Genomic DNA, 12,178 nt, shown 5'->3' with positions numbered 1-12,178 from the left:
TGCGAATCAGGTTGTAAGCACCCCGCAGATCTAGTTTAGTAAATACCCTTGCTCCCCGAAGCCTATCGAAGAGCTCAGATATCAAGGGCAAAGGATATTTATTTTTAACGGTGATGGCATTAAGACCCCTGTAGTCTATGCATGGACGCAATTCCCCATTCTTCTTCTGCACGAAGAAGAACCCTGCCCCAGCAGGTGACACTGACTTCCTAATGAATCCTCTTGCCAGATTTTCCTGGATGTACTGTGACATTGCCTCCGTCTCCGGGAGAGATAACGGATAGACTCGACCCCGGGGAGGCTCAGCACCAGGCAAGAGATCAATAGGACAGTAATAGGGGCGATGGAGCGGAAGGATCTCCGCCGCCTTTTTGGAGAACACGTCTGCATAAGACCAATACTGCTTGGGGAGAGAGGAAAGATCTGCGGGTACCTCTGTAGTAGCAACCTGAACGCACTCCCTCTGACACCTACCCCCACAAGATTCGCCCCATCCCAGGATTCTGCCAGAGGACCACTCAATATGAGGAGAGTGGTACCGTAGCCAAGGTATTCCCAACAGAACCTCATCAATTCCCTCAGGAATGACGAGCAGAGATATAATCTCCTGATGAGATGGTGACATGGACAGAGTAAAAGGGATGGTCTGGTGTGTAATCTGTGAGGGCAGAGTCGACCCATTCACCACTCGTACTGTTACTGGCTGAGCTAGCATAACCAGGGGTATTGCGTGACGTTGGGCGAAGGCAGAAGACATAAAATTGCCCTCCGCCCCAGAATCCACGCAGAGCTCTACCGAGTGGGAGAATGAGCCTATAGTAATTGTCCCCTTAAAGGACAATTTAGAGGCAAACGTCGCCGTGTCTAGTGTACCTCCACCTACTACCACTAGACGCTGACGTTTCCTCGACCGCTGAGGACATCTGGTGGCTAGATATCCTGAGTGCTGGCAAACATGACAGACCTTGAGTGCACAAGCGGTCCGGGACTTAGATCCCGCTTGTGACACTTCCCTGGCCTCATGTGACTCAGGAACCAGGACCGAGATTCCAGAGGTTTGGCGAAGGTAGGAGCCAGCCGAAACCTCTGCCTACACTGGGCTCGCTCTAACCTCCGCTCGTTAAAACGGAGGTCAATTCGAGTGGAGACAGTTATTAACTCCTCCAGTGTGGCAGGAATCTCCTTAGTGGCCAGAGCGTCGTTAACGTGGTCAGCCAGGCCCCTCCAAAATATGGGGATAAGAGCTTTATCCAACCAATCCAGCTCAGAAGCTAAAGTGCGGAATTGGACGGCAAACTGACTGACCAAGGACTCACCCTGAGTTAATGCCAGCAGTTGGAGCGCAGTATCATGGGTGACTTGAGGTCCTAAAAAGACCTGTTTCAGAGTGCTCAGAAACAGCGGAGCACTCTGCACCACATGATCGCCACGCTCCCACAGCGGCGTAGCCCATTCCAACGCCCTGTCCGACAAGAGAGACACTATAAATCCCACCTTAGCCCGCTCTGTGGGAAAACGTGCAGCCAGGAGCTCGAGGTGAATAGAGCACTGACTCACAAATCCCCTACAAAATTTGCTATCACCAGAAAATTTTTCTGGCAGCGGGAGGCGAGAAAATGTCGGAGCAGGGGTGGCAATGGACAGGGTTGCTGCAGCCACGCTAGCAGCCTGTACAGCAACTGCGCTAACATCCACAGCTGAGGTTGCGCTCTCAAGAGCCGCCAACCTACCCTCCAGCTGCTGGATATACCGCAAGGATTGCTGTTTGTCCGTCATTACTAGCCAGACCCTGGCGCTAGTGTAATGATAGGGCTAGCGGAACGCACCAAATACAAAGACAGATAGAGTATGGTGCGTTCGCAGCCCGGGGTCCACCGTGCAGAGATGGAACCTGCTGCCAAGTAATGACGGACAACATGGCGGTACTCATAAGTATACACACGTGGGTTAAACTTCACCCAGCGTGAAGGAAGCGATCCTGTTGCGTCACAGGATCGCGGTACCGCACATAGAGCGCGAGCAAGTAGTCAGCGAACTCAACCCCAACTAGGATTGAAGTCCGATTAGACCCTTGCTGGCACAACACCGCAACTGGGTGTGTAAGGAAGCTGAATAACAATATTAGGGCACAAGAGTGCGTGCGGTGCCGCACTGACGAACGCCACTAACCACCCAGGCTTGGGTAAGGAAAGCACAGAGGAAGTGCACGGCGCCGTACTGGCGGTCACAGCAACGGGACGCTGTAATGTGTGATTCGTGCTGTAGGATAAGTCGGGCGCTAGATAGCAACCATACACCTTCCGCGAACAGACATTCAATAGGGAAGGGGTATCCAAGGACGACTTGCACTCACAACAAACACACATATGCAAATGTACACTAGCGCATGGCCGTGCGGTCATGCGCAGTTTATATAGTTGCAGCACAGGAAGTGCCACAGAAACTTTGCCCTTCCAAGACCTGCCAAGAGGACCAATGGAATGTGCTGCAGGGCCTGAGCACATGACCCTCGATCTCCAACGGGAGATCTTGCCCTGGGCATGCTCAGTGTGTGCAGACAAGGACTTAGTCCCAGAGAAGTCCGCTCGCTGCTGACCAGCACTGACTTTAATGGCAGAAGCTGAGGAAGCAGCAGTAACTCTCTGTACAGAGTGAGACTGAGCAAGATGCTGGGACCGACGTCCCTGCTGGGACCGACGTCCCTGCTGAGCAGACTCCACTGCGGCTGGATAAGAATGGGGGACCGCAGCGGAGATGGCTCGAGATTCCCCCTGTGCAGAAGCGGGAACTCGAGACCTAGCAGTGTTACACACTAGATTTAATGTGGCACAAAATTAGAGACAGGTGGTACACACAGGACTGGCACCGAAGCAAAAATGCCAATCTTAATCTCCCACTATTTTTTTTTTTCAGGGAGAATTTAAAAAAAATCGGGCCCAGTATTACACACTAGGGTTTCTGTGGCACAAAATTAGAGACAGGTGGCACACACAGGACTGGCACCGAAGCAGAAATGCCAATCTTAATCTCCCACTATTTTTTTTTCCAGGGAGAATTTAAAAGAAATCTGGCCCAGTGTTACACACTAGGTTTAATGTGGCACAAAATTAGAGACAGGTGGCACACACAGGACTGGCACCGAAGCAGAAATGCCAATCTTAATCTCCCACTATTTTTTTTCCAGGGAGAATGTAAAAGAAATCTGGCACAGTGTTACACACTAGGTTTAATGTGGCACAAAATAAGAGACAGGTGGCACACACAGGACTGGCACCGAAGCAGAAATGCCAATCTTAACCTCCCACTATTTTTTATTTCAGGGAGAATTTAAAAAAAATCTGGCCCAGTATTACACACTAGGGTTTCTGTGGCACAAAATTAGAGACAGGTGGCACACACAGGACTGGCACCGAAGCAGAAATGCCAATCTTAATCTCCCACTATTTTTTTTTTCAGGGAGAATTTAAAAAAAATCTGGCCCAGTATTACACACTAGGGTTTCTGTGGCACAAGATTAGAGACAGGTGGCACACACAGGACTGGCACCGAAGCAGAAATACCAATCTTAATCTCCCACTATTTTTTTTTTCCGGGAGAATTTAAAAGAAATCTGGCACAGTGTTACACACTAGGTTTAATGTGGCACAAAATTAGAGACAGGTGGCACACACATGACTGGCACTGAAGCAAAAATGCCAATCTTAATCTCCCACTATTTTTTTTCCTGGGAGAATTTAAAAAAAATCTGGCCCAGTATTACACACTAGGGTTTCTGTGGCACAAAATTAGAGACAGGTGGCACACACAGGACTGGCACCGAAGCAGAAATGCCAATCTTAATCTCCCACTATTTTTTTTTCCAGGGAGAATTTGAATCTGGCCCAGTATTACACACTAGGGTTTCTGTGGCATGAAATTAGAGACAGGCGGCACAAACAGGACTGGCACCGAAGCAGAAATGCCAATCTTAATCTTCCACTAGTTTTTTTTTCCAGGAGAATTTAAAAGAAATCTGGCACAGTGTTACACACTAGGTTTAATGTGGCACAAAGTTAGAGACAGGTGGCACACACAGGACTGGCACCGAAGCAACAATGCCAATCTTAATCTCCCAATATTTTTTTTTTCAGGGTGAATTAAAAAAAATCTGGCCCAGTATTACACACTAGGGTTTCTGTGGCACAAAATTAGAGACAGGTGGCACACACAAGACGGGCACCGAAGCAGAAATGTCAATCAATCTCCCACTATTTTTTTTTTACGGGAGAATTTAAAAGAAATCTGGCACAGTGTTACACACTAGGTTTAATGTGGCACAAAATTAGAGACAGGTGGCACACACAGGACTGGCACCGAAGCAGAAATGCCAATCTTAATCTCCCACTATTTTTTTTTTCCTGGGAGAATTTAAAAAAAATCTGGCCCAGTATTACACACTAGGGTTTCTGTGGCACAACATTAGAGACAGATGCCACACACAGCAATGGCACTGAAGCAGAAATGCCAATCTTAATCTCCCACTATTTTTTTTTTCAGGGAGAATTTAAAAGAAATCTGGCACAGTGTTACACACTGGGTTTAATGTGGCACAAAATTAGAGACAGGTGGCACACACAGGACTGGCACCGAAGCAGAAATGCCAATCTTAATCTCCCACTATTTTTTTTTCAGGGAGAATTAAAAAAAAATCTGGCCCAGTATTACACACTAGGGTTTCTGTGGCACAAAATTAGAGACAGGTGGCACACACAGGACGGGCACCGAAGCAGAAATGCCAATCTTAATCTCCCACTATTTTTTTCCGGGAGAATTTAAAAGAAATCTGGCCCAGTATTACACACTAGGTTTAATGTGGCACAAAATTAGAGACAGGTGGCACACACAGGACTGGCACCGAAGCAGAAATGCCAATCTTAATCTCCCACTATTTTTTTTTCTGGGAGAATTTAAAAGAAATCTGGCACAGTGTTACACACTAGGTTTAATGTGGCACAAAATTAGAGACAGGTGGCACACACAGGACGGGCACTGAAGCAAAAATGCCAATCTTAATCTCCCACTATTTTTTTTTTTCAGGGAGAATTTAAAAAAATCTGGCCCAGTATTACACACTAGGGTTTCTGTGGCACAAAATTAGAGACAGGTGGCACACACATGACTGGCACCGAAGCAGAAATGCCAATCTTAATCTCCCACTATTTTTTTTTTCCGGGAGAATTTAAAAGAAATCTGGCACAGTGTTACACACTAGGTTTAATGTGGCACAAAATTAGAGACAGGTGGCACACACATGACTGGCACTGAAGCAAAATGCCAATCTTAATCTCCCACTATTTTTTTTCCTGGGAGAATTTAAAGAAAATCTGGCCCAGTATTACACACTAGGGTTTCTGTGGCACAAAATTAGAGACAGGTGGCACACACAGGACTGGCACCGAAGCAGAAATGCCAATCTTAATCTCCCACTATTTTTTTTTTCCAGGAGAACTTAAAAGAAATCTGGCACAGTGTTACACACTAGGTTTAATGTGGCACAAAATTAGAGACAGGTGGCACACACAGGACTGGCACCAAAGCAGAAATGCCAATCTTAATCTCCCACTATTTTTTTTTTCCTGGGAGAATTTTAAAAAAATCTGGCCCAGTATTACACACTAGGGTTTCTGTGGCACAAAATTAGAGACAGATGCCACACACAGCACTGGCACCGAAGCAGAAATGCCAATCTTAATCTCCCACAATTTTTTTTTTATTTATGTGAGAATTGGCAAGAAATCAGGCCCACTGTTGCCACACACAGGACTGCCACTGATGCAGATTTGTCAATTTTAATCTGCACCCTTTATTTTTTTTTCTTCAGGGAGACTAGTGAATAATTTTGGGCCACTGTATTAGAGTATATTTTCTGTGGCAGAAAGTGGCTTGAAGAGATATAACGAAAAAAAAAAAGGGGACTGTCCTACAATTACTATCTCCCTGCAGTAATCTCCGCAAAGTATGGCAGGCAGCAATAACAAGGAGTGGACTGCTGCACAAAAAAGTCAAAAGTGTGAACAAACAAACAAGATAGCTGTGCAGAAAGGAAGGAGCAACAGGATTTGTGCTTTGAAAAAAGCAGTTGGTTTGCACAGCGGCGTACAAACAGTAATGCAGCTATCAGGGAGCCTTCTAGGGCAGCCCAATGAGCTACAGCGCTGAGGGAAAAAAAATGTAGCCTCCACTGTCCCTGCACACAAAAGGTGGTGTTGGACAGTGGAAATCGCTACAGCACAAGTGGTTTGGGGGTTAATGTACCCTGCCTAACGCTATCCCTGCTTCTGACGAAGTGGCAGCAACCTCTCCCTTTACTCAGATCAGCAGCAGTAAGATGGCGGTAAGCGTGCACGCCCCTTTATAGCCCCTGTGACGCCGCAGAAAGCAAGCCAATCACTGCAATGCCCTTCTCTAAGATGGTGGGGACTGAGACCTATGTCATCACGCTGCCCACACTCTGCATCCACCTTCATTGGCTGAGAAATGGCGCTTTTCGTGTCATTGAAACGCGACTTTGGCACGAAAGTCGCGTACCGCATGGCCGACCCCACACAGGGATCGGGTCGGGTTTCATGAAACCCGACTTTGCCAAAAGTCGTCGACTTATGATAATGAACGATCCGTTTCGCTCAACCCTACTCAGTTCTATTCCTTCCATTCTATAGATGTAATTTTCGTTTTTCATGCCCAGATGTAGAATCTTGCATTTCTCCCCGTCAAATACTATTCTATTAGCCTCTGTCCATTGGTCAAGCTTATCTAGATCCATCTGAATCATTTCTATGTCTTCTGTAGTGTTACCTATCTTCCCTAGCTTTGCATTGTCTGCAAATTTGATTAGTGTACCTTCAGTTCCCTTACAGTACTTGGGGTCAGGACAGAGTTATCTGGTGATCCATTACATCAACTCAACCATATGACTTCTGGAAATCAGATCATTTCCCTTTTAAGAGCATTATTTTTTTTTAGCTATTACCAAGTTGTTTTAAAATAATCACATTATATGTAGTGGATGCTTTCCTGAAACGGAAAGTACTTGCAAGCAGCATAATACAAAGAATAGCAGGTTTACCCAGAATCCTTTGCAGTAGGCGGAGCTATGCAAATCATCTCTTTCCACCCCAGTCTAATCCACAGCGCTTGGAATCGCCAAGCGTGCAATGCTGCGGATTAGTTTCTAAATTTACACAGCCAACCAATTCCTACCTGTGGACACGTGTTTCGGGCTTTAGGCCCTCATCAGCACAGGGCTGGAATTGGTTGGCTGTATGGAGTGGGGCTCGGTGAGCAAGCGATACATACATGCTAGCCACCTTAGGGAGAGACCCAAGTTGGGCTAAATGTAGCGGGACGAAAGAGACCGAAAAGCCCTCTACTTAAAGGAAATACATAGTGGATGCTTTCCTGAAACGGAAAGTACTTGCAAGCAGCATAATACAAAGAATAGCAGGTTTACCCAGAATCCTTTGCAGTAGGCGGAGCTATGCAAATCATCTCTTTCCACCCCAGTCTAATCCACAGCGCTTGGAATCGCCAAGCGTGCAATGCTGCGGATTAGTTTCTAAATTTACACAGCCAACCAATTCCTACCTGTGGACACGTGTTTCGGGCTTTAGGCCCTCATCAGCACAGGGCTGGAATTGGTTGGCTGTATGGAGTGGGGCTCGGTGAGCAAGCGATACATACATGCTAGCCACCTTAGGGAGAGACCCAAGTTGGGCTAAATGTAGCGGGACGAAAGAGACCGAAAAGCCCTCTACTTAAAGGAAATACATAGTGGATGCTTTCCTGAAACGGAAAGTACTTGCAAGCAGCATAATACAAAGAATAGCAGGTTTACCCAGAATCCTTTGCAGTAGGCGGAGCTATGCAAATCATCTCTTTCCACCCCAGTCTAATCCACAGCGCTTGGAATCGCCAAGCGTGCAATGCTGCGGATTAGTTTCTAAATTTACACAGCCAACCAATTCCTACCTGTGGACACGTGTTTCGGGCTTTAGGCCCTCATCAGCACAGGGCTGGAATTGGTTGGCTGTATGGAGTGGGGCTCGGTGAGCAAGCGATACATACATGCTAGCCACCTTAGGGAGAGACCCAAGTTGGGCTAAATGTAGCGGGACGAAAGAGACCGAAAAGCCCTCTACTTAAAGGAAATACATAGTGGATGCTTTCCTGAAACGGAAAGTACTTGCAAGCAGCATAATACAAAGAATAGCAGGTTTACCCAGAATCCTTTGCAGTAGGCGGAGCTATGCAAATCATCTCTTTCCACCCCAGTCTAATCCACAGCGCTTGGAATCGCCAAGCGTGCAATGCTGCGGATTAGTTTCTAAATTTACACAGCCAACCAATTCCTACCTGTGGACACGTGTTTCGGGCTTTAGGCCCTCATCAGCACAGGGCTGGAATTGGTTGGCTGTATGGAGTGGGGCTCGGTGAGCAAGCGATACATACATGCTAGCCACCTTAGGGAGAGACCCAAGTTGGGCTAAATGTAGCGGGACGAAAGAGACCGAAAAGCCCTCTACTTAAAGGAAATACATAGTGGATGCTTTCCTGAAACGGAAAGTACTTGCAAGCAGCATAATACAAAGAATAGCAGGTTTACCCAGAATCCTTTGCAGTAGGCGGAGCTATGCAAATCATCTCTTTCCACCCCAGTCTAATCCACAGCGCTTGGAATCGCCAAGCGTGCAATGCTGCGGATTAGTTTCTAAATTTACACAGCCAACCAATTCCTACCTGTGGACACGTGTTTCGGGCTTTAGGCCCTCATCAGCACAGGGCTGGAATTGGTTGGCTGTATGGAGTGGGGCTCGGTGAGCAAGCGATACATACATGCTAGCCACCTTAGGGAGAGACCCAAGTTGGGCTAAATGTAGCGGGACGAAAGAGACCGAAAAGCCCTCTACTTAAAGGAAATACATAGTGGATGCTTTCCTGAAACGGAAAGTACTTGCAAGCAGCATAATACAAAGAATAGCAGGTTTACCCAGAATCCTTTGCAGTAGGCGGAGCTATGCAAATCATCTCTTTCCACCCCAGTCTAATCCACAGCGCTTGGAATCGCCAAGCGTGCAATGCTGCGGATTAGTTTCTAAATTTACACAGCCAACCAATTCCTACCTGTGGACACGTGTTTCGGGCTTTAGGCCCTCATCAGCACAGGGCTGGAATTGGTTGGCTGTATGGAGTGGGGCTCGGTGAGCAAGCGATACATACATGCTAGCCACCTTAGGGAGAGACCCAAGTTGGGCTAAATGTAGCGGGACGAAAGAGACCGAAAAGCCCTCTACTTAAAGGAAATACATAGTGGATGCTTTCCTGAAACGGAAAGTACTTGCAAGCAGCATAATACAAAGAATAGCAGGTTTACCCAGAATCCTTTGCAGTAGGCGGAGCTATGCAAATCATCTCTTTCCACCCCAGTCTAATCCACAGCGCTTGGAATCGCCAAGCGTGCAATGCTGCGGATTAGTTTCTAAATTTACACAGCCAACCAATTCCTACCTGTGGACACGTGTTTCGGGCTTTAGGCCCTCATCAGCACAGGGCTGGAATTGGTTGGCTGTATGGAGTGGGGCTCGGTGAGCAAGCGATACATACATGCTAGCCACCTTAGGGAGAGACCCAAGTTGGGCTAAATGTAGCGGGACGAAAGAGACCGAAAAGCCCTCTACTTAAAGGAAATACATAGTGGATGCTTTCCTGAAACGGAAAGTACTTGCAAGCAGCATAATACAAAGAATAGCAGGTTTACCCAGAATCCTTTGCAGTAGGCGGAGCTATGCAAATCATCTCTTTCCACCCCAGTCTAATCCACAGCGCTTGGAATCGCCAAGCGTGCAATGCTGCGGATTAGTTTCTAAATTTACACAGCCAACCAATTCCTACCTGTGGACACGTGTTTCGGGCTTTAGGCCCTCATCAGCACAGGGCTGGAATTGGTTGGCTGTATGGAGTGGGGCTCGGTGAGCAAGCGATACATACATGCTAGCCACCTTAGGGAGAGACCCAAGTTGGGCTAAATGTAGCGGGACGAAAGAGACCGAAAAGCCCTCTACTTAAAGGAAATACATAGTGGATGCTTTCCTGAAACGGAAAGTACTTGCAAGCAGCATAATACAAAGAATAGCAGGTTTACCCAGAATCCTTTGCAGTAGGCGGAGCTATGCAAATCATCTCTTTCCACCCCAGTCTAATCCACAGCGCTTGGAATCGCCAAGCGTGCAATGCTGCGGATTAGTTTCTAAATTTACACAGCCAACCAATTCCTACCTGTGGACACGTGTTTCGGGCTTTAGGCCCTCATCAGCACAGGGCTGGAATTGGTTGGCTGTATGGAGTGGGGCTCGGTGAGCAAGCGATACATACATGCTAGCCACCTTAGGGAGAGACCCAAGTTGGGCTAAATGTAGCGGGACGAAAGAGACCGAAAAGCCCTCTACTTAAAGGAAATACATAGTGGATGCTTTCCTGAAACGGAAAGTACTTGCAAGCAGCATAATACAAAGAATAGCAGGTTTACCCAGAATCCTTTGCAGTAGGCGGAGCTATGCAAATCATCTCTTTCCACCCCAGTCTAATCCACAGCGCTTGGAATCGCCAAGCGTGCAATGCTGCGGATTAGTTTCTAAATTTACACAGCCAACCAATTCCTACCTGTGGACACGTGTTTCGGGCTTTAGGCCCTCATCAGCACAGGGCTGGAATTGGTTGGCTGTATGGAGTGGGGCTCGGTGAGCAAGCGATACATACATGCTAGCCACCTTAGGGAGAGACCCAAGTTGGGCTAAATGTAGAGGGACGAAAGAGACCGAAAAGCCCTCTACTTAAAGGAAATACATAGTGGATGCTTTCCTGAAACGGAAAGTACTTGCAAGCAGCATAATACAAAGAATAGCAGGTTTACCCAGAATCCTTTGCAGTAGGCGGAGCTATGCAAATCATCTCTTTCCACCCCAGTCTAATCCACAGCGCTTGGAATCGCCAAGCGTGCAATGCTGCGGATTAGTTTCTAAATTTACACAGCCAACCAATTCCTACCTGTGGACACGTGTTTCGGGCTTTAGGCCCTCATCAGCACAGGGCTGGAATTGGTTGGCTGTATGGAGTGGGGCTCGCAAAGGATTCTGGGTAAACCTGCTATTCTTTGTATTATGCTGCTTGCAAGTACTTTCCGTTTCAGGAAAGCATCCACTATGTATTTCCTTTAAGTAGAGGGCTTTTCGGTCTCTTTCGTCCCGCTACATTTAGCCCAACTTGGGTCTCTCCCTAAGGTGGCTAGCATGTATGTATCACATTATATGATAATTATTTTGATTTAGATGACACAAGCAAAACCAACAGTCCTGCCATGACATGACATGCCACCCACCAAACCATCTGGTGCTTGGTGTATTTATCGCACACTAGGCTATATAAACCAGTTTACCTGTCCATTGTGTTTTACTGGCATAAATGAAGAAATAACATGGGACAGATACAATGTACATTGTTCATTTATAGTCAAATAACTATTGATAAATAAAATTGAAGTATGATTGTGGCAACCTAATAAAGCTCTGTTTACACTTGTGTTTTGACATTCCATTTATCTGTTCAATTACAGGAAAAGACCAACAGAATTAATGAAAAAAACAGATCCGTCGCAAAACTAATGTGAACAGAAGCATAGAGATACCACTGATTGTTATTTGGTCAATTTGGTTTTTGTTATGCACTGTGTCCATTTTAGATAAAGTGCGTCATACAGAACTTTACGTACCATCTACCAGCTTAATAAATTAGGTCCTATGCTTCCGTTTTCAGCAGTTGTGGAACAGATTTGTTTTTGACGTTAATAAAACATGTTTGACATTGTAAAAAGTGTAACAGACAAATGCAATGGGAAAATTCAGGTGTGAATATAGCCTGAGCAGCACTAGGGGAAGAGACAGGGACAGGATATAGTTTCTATTGAAAATATGAGAATTTGCTCACATTTATGTTTTTCACATTCTGTCAGGTGCTATTTGATGCCAAGGACAGTGTAGTCGGCTGCACTGTCCTTGCTGAAACTTGACGATTATTAAGGGGCTCATCATTGCTAGATTATGATTGGAAGTCATGACACTGAGCACAGAGCTCTACTTTCATGATACAA

General features: G+C 46.4%; 1 protein-coding gene across 1 annotated transcript in view; it reads right to left on the bottom strand.

The window, feature by feature from the left end:
* Positions 1-12,178, bottom strand: part of LOC138669862 (transcription elongation factor A protein 3-like) — a 334,979-nt gene that overhangs the window by 229,009 nt on the left and 93,792 nt on the right. The gene's annotated exons all lie outside the window — the stretch shown is intronic.

This window comes from Ranitomeya imitator, chromosome 3 (assembly GCF_032444005.1).
Source record: "Ranitomeya imitator isolate aRanImi1 chromosome 3, aRanImi1.pri, whole genome shotgun sequence".
NCBI classification, from domain to species: Eukaryota; Metazoa; Chordata; class Amphibia; order Anura; family Dendrobatidae; genus Ranitomeya; species Ranitomeya imitator.
Note: the sequence above shows the minus strand (reverse complement) of the source record. Positions and strands in the feature narration are given on the sequence as shown.